We start from the raw sequence: 10,384 nt of genomic DNA, 5'->3' as shown, positions 1-10,384 counted from the left end.
CACAGACAGAGACAGAGAGACAGAGACAGAGACGGAGAGGGAGAGGGAGAGGGAGAGGGAGAGATAGAGGGGATATTGGGTGAGAGACAGGTTGTATTCTATGTCTTATAAGAAGAAAAAGTTCTCTTCCAACTTTTACTGACTTTTCATACTTTCAGTCACTTTAGTTATTACCTTGAACTTATTTCATGTCTTGCTCATCTACCATCACCATCCTAAAGGTGAGTGGAAGGAGGAGACCTTTGCCAAAGCAAGGTTCTGAGAGCCAAATACTGACAACCTGGGGTAAATAATTCTACATTCAGCTTGGATACAGACCTAAATCCTGTCCTGATTCAAAGATTTCTCCTCTACTCCATTTTTTAGTCTAGCCCTGCAACTGGCAGAGGAACAAGCCCAGGCCCTGCTCTACTGGAGTTATATAAAAAAGCAGAACTGAAATCTAGTAAAGAGAAGAAATTTATTTGGTGTTATAGATCCAGTAAGGGGCAGACTGGCCTCTCTAAATTGCTACTGAATGTCCTGAGTAGTGGCCCCATGTTGGGTCAATAATTCCTCCCTCCCCACCAACTCCAACCCATATAGGTTAGTATATTACTATTTGCTGGTCTACATGACCTCAGGGAAGTTTTGACCCACTAAATAATGGGTCTCTGTCTCTGTCTCTCTGTCTCTCTCTCTCTCTCCCTTTCACCCTGACATACCCTGAGGGAGGAGGGGATATCCTGTTACTTACATCACTAAGTTTCTTTACTACTCTTTCTACTCAGGATCATGAGCAGCTCCACAGACCAGCAAGTTGTACAAAACTCACTCAGGGAGTACACAAAGCAACAAATATGAGGAGCTCACTCTCAGACCTGGAAGGAGGGACACTCAGGGTCATCTGTTCCCTGCAACTGTGTGGTTCTAGTGCACTTAAATCCCATTTGGATCCTATTCTCTTACCTCCCAAAGACTCCCCATTCTGTGTTCTTATGTGAAGGCTCAGTCTCATGGGTAACTTTTGGCAGCTATATAATATGTGAAAGAGAGTCCTTATTGGGTAATTCACTTGGGAAAAGATATATTAACACTCAACATAATATATTAATATCAATAGCATAACATATCAATAGCAAAATGACTAGAAATCATATGATTATCTCAATAGATGCTGAAGAAACTTTTGATAAAACACAATATCCATTCCTATTAAAAACCACTAGAAAGTTTTGGAATAAATGGAGTTTTCCTTGAAATAATAAAGAGTATCTATCTAAAACCATCAATAAATATTATATGTAATGGGAATAAACATGGAGCATTTCCAATAGAATCAGGGGTGAAACAAGGATGCTTATTATCACCATTACTATTCAATATAGTATTAGAAATTCTAACTGCAGCAATTAGAGAAAAAAAATTGAAGGAATTAGAATTGGCAATGAGGAAGCAAAGCTTTCACTCTCTGCAGATGATATGATGGTATATTTAGAGAACCTGAGAAAATCATCTAAAAAAACCTCTTTAACAAATTCAGCAAAGTAGCAGGATATAAAATAAACCCACATAAATCACCAGCATTTCTAGATATGAACAACAAAGCCCATGAGCAAGAGATAGAATGATAAATTCCATTTAAAATCACTGTAGAATAATTGGGAATCTACCTCCTCAAGACAAACCCAGAAACTGTATGAACACAATTATAAAGCACTTCTCATCCAAGTATAATCAGATCTAAAAAATTGGAAAAATGTCAATTGCTCATGGTTAGGTCAAGCTAATATAATAAAAATGACAATTCTACCCAAATTAAATTACTTATTCAGTGCCATATCAATCAAACTCCCAAATAACTGTTTTAGCAAGCTAGAAAAAACAGTAACAAAATTCATCTGGAGTAACAAAAGGTCAAGAATAGCATGGGAACTGATGAAAAAAAAGTAAAGCTCTACCATATCTAAAATTGTACTATAAAACTTCAGTCATCAAAGCTGCCTGGTACTGGTTAAGAAATAGAGTAATGAATCAGTGGATTATGATAGGTTAAAAAGAAGCTGCAATTAGTGACTATAACAATCTACTGCTTGACAGACCCAAAGACATAAGTTTCTGGGATCAGAACTCATTATTTCCCAACAAAAATTGTTGGGAAAAGTGTAAAATAGTTTGGTAAAAACTAGGCATGGACCCACATCTCACACCCTATACCAAAATAAAGTCAAAATGAGTACTGAATTTAGACATACAGGGGACAAATTTATGACCAGACAAGAATTAGGGTACATTATAAATGGCAAAATGATTCTGATTATATTAAATTAAAAAGTTTTTGCACTAATAAAATCAATGCTGCCAAAATGAGAAGAAAAGCAGAAAGCTTGGAAACAATCTTCACAACTAGGAGTTCTGATAAAGGTTCCATTTCTAAAATATGTAGAGAATTGCATCAAATTTATAAGGTCACAAGTCATTTCCCAGTTGATGAATGGTTAAAGGATATGAATAGACAGTTTTCAAATGCAGAAATTAAACCTATATATAATCATATGAAAAAATGTTCCAAATCATTATTAGAAAAATGCAAATTAAAACAACTATGAGGTATCACCTTATACCTCTCAAATTGACCAAGATAAGAAAAAGGGAAAATGATTAATGTTGGAGAGATTGGGGGAGGATTGGATCATTAATATATTTGATAGAGTTGTGAATAGATCCAACCATTCTGGAGAGCAATATGGAACTATGCCCAAAGAGCAATAAAGATATTCATTCCCTTTTGATCCAGCAAAAATCATAAAAAATGGGAAAAAGTTCCATGTGTTCCAAAATATTCATAGGAGCTCTTTCTGTAGTGGCAAAGAATTGGAAATCTAGGGGACACCCATCATTTGGGGAATGGCTAAAAATGTTATGATGCATGGATACTATGGAATATTATTGTTCTATAAGAAATAATAAATGGTCACACTCTAGAGAGGCATGGAATGACTTACAGAAACCATGAATGGTTGGATGAATTATAGGAATTGATGCTGAACAAATGGAGAACATTCTGCATATTAACTACATTATGAAATGATCAACCTTGATGGAAGCAGTTCTCTCTCATCAGTTCAGAGAGCTAGGACAATTGCAGTAGACCAGCTATGGACAATGTCATCCCCATCTAGGGGAAGAAAAACAAAACAAAACAAAAAAAAGCAAAAAAACCCCCAACCTTTAAGAATCTGGTTAACACTATAAAAATTATTGCTTATACATTTCTTTCCATTAATCCTAATTCCTCATACCAAAATGACTAATCTGTAAACATGTTTATAAAAAATATGTATGTACAATGTTAGCCTGACTGTTCACTGCTGAGGGACTGGGGTGGGAAGGGAGGGTGGAAAGAAATTTTGTAACTTAAAAATATACATATGCATGTGGATGAATGTTAAAAAAATAAAATAGATGAACTTTAAAATAAAAGGAAAAGTTAGATTAATGAAGAAAGATTGTAGTAGGAGGGTGTCAAAATAAGGGAGTTGTAAACAAAGAATGGAACGTACTCATTCTGCTCAGTCCTCAGACTAAAAAATTACTAAACCCAAGTATAATAAACCTCTGCCAAATTGAAAGAAAATGAGTGTGATTTTATTGCTTTCAGAAACAATGCTGGTCATTGTGGTTCCCTTAAATTTGATTGTCTTTAGGGCTATGTTTATTTATATCATTGTAGTTATTAGATATATTTTTTGATCTGCTTTCTTCATTCTGTAAGAATTCATATAATTTTTATGAGTTTTATGAATTCTTCATATTCATTTTCCTTGTGATACAATAGTATTTCAGTGCATTCATATAACATTTGTTCAGTCATTTTCAATTCAATAGGTATGTTTTTTGTCTCCAGCTTTTTTACTACTTCTAAAATAGAATTTCTTTGAATATTTTGTCATGGATGGGACTATTCTACCCTTGAATTCTTATAGTAGAGTGTCAGAAGTGAATCTGTTTGATGAAAACAACTTTTCCTGCTTGATTTCCCTACTAGGATTTATTTAAACAATTCACATCTCTATGGGAGTGAATTATTCTTTTTATCTTCTCGTGGCCTCTTCAACATGAACTATTTCTATCCCTATTTATTTTTTCAAATTTTGTGTGTGTAAAAGTGATACTTTAGAGTTCTTTTAATTTGAATTTATTGTATTAATTGGAATATTTTAATATGGTTGTTTATTATTAGACTTATGAATGCTCACTAATTCTCTAGATTTTGAACATTAGATTTTTATCCAAAAAATTTGATAAAATATTTTTTCAATTCATACCTTCTTCCCTTTTCTTAGATAAGTCAGTATGATATAAACAGACAAATGACATACAAAATGATATACATAGACATTGAAATCAGGGACTGGTAATAGAGGAAGTTTACAAAAGTGTGGCATACCATTTTACATTTGTAGGACCAGTTCTAATAAGTGATCAGGATCTCCTGCCCACTTTCCAATATTTATCAACAAATGTTTCCTAAATGAATATTTCTATGGTCATCATTACTTCCTTACCATTATAAGATGAAAACAAAATCCAATATACATATAACTCATTTCTGTAGTGAAATTTGTTGAAGGATAAAAGTTATTACGGAGGATTACAGACCATTGGATTTCAAGTAACTAGAGTCAGTGCTTCTGAACCACCTAAGATTTTCTTTCAGGTCTATAGAGTTTCTTTGGGTCAAGCATCAGGCTTCTTTTTAGTGTTGTTGCTGTTGAATCATTCAGTTACGTTTGACTCTTTGCCATGCTATGGACTTGTCCATGGGCTTTTCTTAGCAAAGATACTGGGATGCTTTCTCATTTTCTTTTCTACAGTGTTTCCATTCTACAGATGAGGAAATGAGATGAAAAGCTTTTCTTAGATGAGCATTGCAAAAGAAAGGAAAAAATTTGGGAAAGACAATAAAATCTTTCCAGAATTCCATAGTATCCATGAAAATAGAACATCTGGGCTCTTTTTTAGTTATGGTGTTCTGAGAATTTAATTTTTCCTAATTCTTTTCTCCTTGATCTCCATTTCTCCATGATAAATGACAAAAGCTGTAAAGACCTAATAGAAATAAAAGAGATTAAGAAGAAGTATCAAGAATATTACAGAAAAAAGATCTTAACATCAACAATAACCGTGACTGATATTGGGATTACTGATCAAGAATTAAAGTCAAGTGAATCTTTTTTTTTTTTTTTAGGTTTTTTGCAAGGTAAATGGGGTTAAGTGGCTTGCCCAAGGCCACACAGCTAGGTAATTATTAAGTGTTTGAGGTCAGATTTGAACTCAGGGCCAGTGCTCTATTCACTGTGCCACCTAGCCGCCCCGTCAAGTGAATCTTAAGAAGCATTGCCAACAATAAGGCTAGTGGAAATGATGGAATTCCAACTGGGCTTTGTAAACCTAAAAGATGATGCTATAAAGGTGCAGACCTCAATGTACCAGAAAATTTGTAAAACTCAGTATAGGAAAAGATCAGTTTATGTCCCAGTTTTAAACAATAACAATGCCAAAGCATATTTAAATGATCAAACAATTGAGTTCAATTCATATGCCAACAAGGTTATGCTTGAGATTTTGCAAGCTAGGTTGAGAATCACCAGAAGTGCAAGTTGATTTTTGAAGAGATAGAAGAAGTAGAAACCAAATTGTCTACATTTTCTGGATTATAGAGAAAGCAAGGGAGTTCCAGAAAGACAATTACATTTTATTCATTGACTACACAAAACCTTTGACTGGGTGAATCACAGCCAAATGTGACAAGTCCTCAAAAATACGGGAGTGCCAAATTTCCTCACTTTTCTCCTGAGGAACCTGTATGAAGTGCAACAACAAAGAGTTGGAACTGAATATGGAACAACTGATTGATTGAAGATTGGAAAAGGAGTAAGACAAGGTTGTATATTGTAACCTTTTTCATTTAACTTATATTCAGAGTACATAATGTGAAATACAAGACTGGACAAACCAGAATTAAAGTTAATTCCGATATGCAGATGATACCACTCTAATGGCATAAAGTGAAGAAGAATCAGAAGTCTTTTGATGAGAGCAAAAGGGAAGGGTGTAATAGCTGACTTGAAATTTAACATAAAAAAAGACCCAAGATTATGGCCAGTGATCCCATCAGTTCCTGGCAAATAGAGGGAGAAGAAATGGAAAAAAATGCCATATTTTTATATTCACGGGTTCAAAGATCACTGTAGACAACAACTACAGCCCTGAAATGAAAAGATGCTTGTTCCTTGGAAGGAAAGCTATGGTAAATTTGAACATACAAAAAACAGAGGCACCATCTTGCCCACAAAGGTTCATATAATCAAAGTTATGTTTTTTTTTTAATTTTTTTTCCCAGTATGACTGTGCGAGTTGGATTACAAGGAGAGCTTAGTACTACAGAACTGATGCTTTTGAATTGCAGTGCTGGAGAAGACTCTTGAGAGTCTGTTAGTCAGCAACAAAAATTAATCCAGACTATTCATGGGAAGGTCAAATATTGAAACTGAAGCTTAAATACTTTGTCTACATAATGAGATGAGAGGACTCCTTGAAGAAAACCAAGATGCTGAGAAAGATTGAAGGCAAAAGGAGAAGGGGACAGCAGAGGATGAGAAGGATGGGTAGTATAACAAGAATAAACATGAGTTTGGACAGACTTCAAGAGAGAGTGGAAGACAGAAGGCCTGACATTCAATGGCTCGTTGGGGTCACAAAGAGTTAGACAGGACTGAATGACTGAACAATCATGACAAAAGAGTTTTGTTTTGCTTGGGACTAATCTCCTCCTTAATCTACCCACTCTTTGATTCTTTCCCTTCTCTTTTCCTCTTTCTGTACTATTTTTCCTGTTGGTGAAATGGATTTTTGTATTCAACTCTCTTTAGACATTTATAGATTCTTCCATTCTTTGATCAATTCAGATGAGAACAAACTTATATAGAGAGATTTACTTATATCTTTGATTATGTGAGATTCATTTTCCTAACCTCCTCTTTCACTCTCCCATTAGCATATCCCTCTTTCCCTTTCTAATTTTTTCTTAAATAGAATTTTAAGATTCTACTCCCAGGCCTTGTCAAATTGGAATTCCTGTACTAACACTGATAATGAAAGGGTTTGGAGGGGACATATTTCATTTCCCCATATTTGAAAGTAAGCAGTTTACCCTTATTTATTCCTTTATAATTCCTTTTTTACTTTTTTTTCCTGTTCCTCAAACCTGTGTTTGAATTTCAAGGTTTCTCCCAACTCCAGTCTTTTCCTCAGGAATATTAGGAAATCTTTTGGTTCATTAATGATGCCCTTTAATATTACTCTCAGTTTAGTTATTGTTATCCTTTTTTTTAGGTTTTTGCAAGGCAAATGGGGTTAAGTGGCTTGCCCAAGGCCACACAGCTAGGTAATTATTAAGTGTCTGAGGCTGGATTTGAACTCAGGTACTCCTGACTCCAGGGTCAGTGCTCTATTCCCTGCACCACCTAGCTGCCCCATTATTGTTATTCTTGACTGAAAGTCTCTCTCTCTCTCTCTATTTGTGTGTATGTGTGTGTGTGTGTGTGTGTGTGTGTGTGTGTGTATTTGCCTTCTGGAATTTTATATTTCAAGTTTTTTCCTCCTTATATTAGTAACTACTAAAATCATATATCAGCCTTACTATGGCTCCTTAATACTTGAATTCTTTCTTTCTGGATACTTACAATATTTTTATTTGACCTGAAAAGTCTAGATTTTGGCTATGGTATTCCTGGTCATTTTCACTTTAGAGTTTCTTTTAGGAAGTGACCACTGTATTCTTTCCATTTCCATTCTATCCTCTGAAGCTAAAAGATGTCTGCAGTTTTTTTGAGGTTACTAAAAATAGAATGTCTAGGCTCTTTTTTTTTTAGTTATGGTGTTCTGAGAATTTAATTTTTCCTAATTCTTTTCTCCTTGATCTTTTTGCTATATCAGCTATTTTTGCTGTGAGATACCTTACATTTTACTCCATTTTTTTCAGTTTTTTGAGTTTGTTTTAAAATTTCTTGTTGCTTCATGAAGACATTGGATTCTATTTTGTTCATTCTAATTTTCAGAGTTAATTCCTTTGGCAAGATTTATCACCTTTTGAGCCGTGCTGTTGTTTCTCTTTCTTTTTCTTTCTCTCATAGCTCTCATTTGTTTTCCAATTTTTTCCTTAGCACTCTAATCCTATTAAAGACATTTCTACCCTCCTTTAAAAAAACCCCAAAACTATTGCTTCATCTTTATCCTAGTATTTCATATAGAGCATATAGTAGATGTTTATTAATTTTTTATTGACTAACTGGCTCACTCCTCCTCACTTCAGTCCAAATTGTGGGAGAAATTCATTTCTTCCTGACTGGGAAGATTTCTCCTTGAGACATTAAGTAACAAATTCTAGAGGTATGCACAAGCTATTTTCTGGAGATTCCCAACTCTAGTGTGTGTTGTAAAGTATCTTTATGGTATGCTATAACCTTCTTTGTTATAACATGAATAAGGAGGGATAATCAAGGTTGTAAAAACTATCTACTATCAAACAGGGAGATTGTTACTTCTTTATTTAATTTTTTAATTTTTTTGGTATCACATTTCTCAATCTATCCCCTCCATCTCTCCTACCCAGTGAATCATCTTTGTAACAAAAATTTTAAAAGAAAGTGAACAAAAAATCCCCCTAAATCTAGCAAAACAAACTAGAGACTGTCAAAGACTGAATTTTTCAATTGTGGAGAAAGTATGACTACTATATATCTTGACTATATCCAGAGGCAAATGATCATCTCTGGGGCTGTGAGATAAGCTCTCACCCTATAGTTTTGTTTCTCTGAACTTTCAGTCTTCCTCTTGGCTGATGTATTGGAGCACCTAGCTACTGGAGTTCTTCTTGTGGACATGCCTATAATTGTGCTGTTTAGATGTAAAGTGCAGGTCTGGAACTTGAAAAGTTCAGACCAGAAGTGCAGGGATCAAACTGTACCCTAGATCAGATTAGTTAGGTCCTCCTGAAAATTTGCAACTCCCTGACCTGAATCATTCCTGACTAACTAAGAAGAACAAAGAATTTAATACCCCTAAAATGCAACAGGACCTCAGATAAAAAAAACAAACAGACTTGGTAATTCTCTGGAAGTATACACAGTTTGGCCACAATACAGTAGTCCAGAGTTCAGAAGGGAAGCTGGAAGAATGAATGAATAGACAAACAGACCAAAAGGACACCCATGAAACCAGGAAATTCTAAGACACACTCCAAAACATTTACAAAAAATCTTTCAAAGAAAAATTCTCAGAAAAAATTAATCGAGTTTTTTTAGAGTTTAAAATGATATAAATAAAATGAGAGTGGTAGAGAAGAGAATTGGGAAAGGAATGAGATATTTGAAGGGAAGAGCTGGAAGAATATTTATTAATAGAATGTAAATAGGACAGAAATTTTCTCAAGTAACAAAAATCACCAATACATGTAGTTATCCTCCTATTTATATTATAAAGGGAAGTGTATTTTCTTAATTTCTTTACAAGGACAAGTTTGGTCATTATAATTATGTAGTATCCAACTTCCTTTATTTCTTTTTTAATTGATATTTTATTTTTCCAATTACATGTTATTAAAGTTTTCCAACATTCATCCATATGAATATGAATATTTTTAAGTTACATAATTTCCTTCTACCCTCCCTTCCCACTCCTCTCCCCTCAGTGGTGAACAGGCTGGTGAATATTGTGTTTAACGTGTTTACAGATTAGTCATTTTCTGTATGAGGAATTAAGATTTAGGGAAAAGAAAGAAAAACATAAGATAGGAAGGAAATACATAAGAGAAAATTTTAAAAGTGAATGTAGTGTTCACTCATGTTTTTGTTTCATTTTGTTTTGTTTTCTTTTTCCTCTGGATGGGTATAGCATTGTCCATTGCTAGTTTCCTAGGCCAACATCTTTTTTTTCCCCTTTTTTCTTTCCTCTGACACTTATATTGCTGTAGTTATCATGTATCTTGTTTTCTGGTTCTCCTTATTTCACCCTGCAGTAGTTCATATCATTCAATCCTTCTTTCATCTTTATAGTCCTCATTTCATATAATCCCTTATAATTAGCTAAGTCATTTCTCAACCTATTTCTAGTTCTTCAGCATTTCAAAAAAGTGTTTCTATTTTTGGAGTCTATGGGACCTTTTTTTGGTCAATAAAGATTCATTAAATGTCTGCTTAATAAAGTGAGGGTGTGTGGTGTCCAAATATGAAAAATAAAGACAATTTTTATTCTCAAGGAGCTTGTATCTTAAGGGGGGAAAGAAAACTAAGAAGCTGAGGCAAGGAAGAGGGAAGGTACCTAGCATGCCAGTATAATGGAA

At 34.3% G+C, this 10,384-nt stretch overlaps 1 protein-coding gene across 1 annotated transcript in view; it reads left to right on the top strand.

Moving 5' to 3' along the window:
- Positions 1–10,384, top strand: part of LOC141499453 (uncharacterized) — a 40,596-nt gene that overhangs the window by 4,019 nt on the left and 26,193 nt on the right. The window lies entirely within an intron of this gene.

The sequence above is a fragment of the Macrotis lagotis genome, chromosome X, assembly GCF_037893015.1.
Source record: "Macrotis lagotis isolate mMagLag1 chromosome X, bilby.v1.9.chrom.fasta, whole genome shotgun sequence".
NCBI classification, from domain to species: domain Eukaryota; kingdom Metazoa; phylum Chordata; class Mammalia; order Peramelemorphia; family Peramelidae; genus Macrotis; species Macrotis lagotis.
The sequence above is the reverse complement of the archived record's forward strand: the minus strand, read 5'-3'. Positions and strand labels throughout refer to the sequence as shown.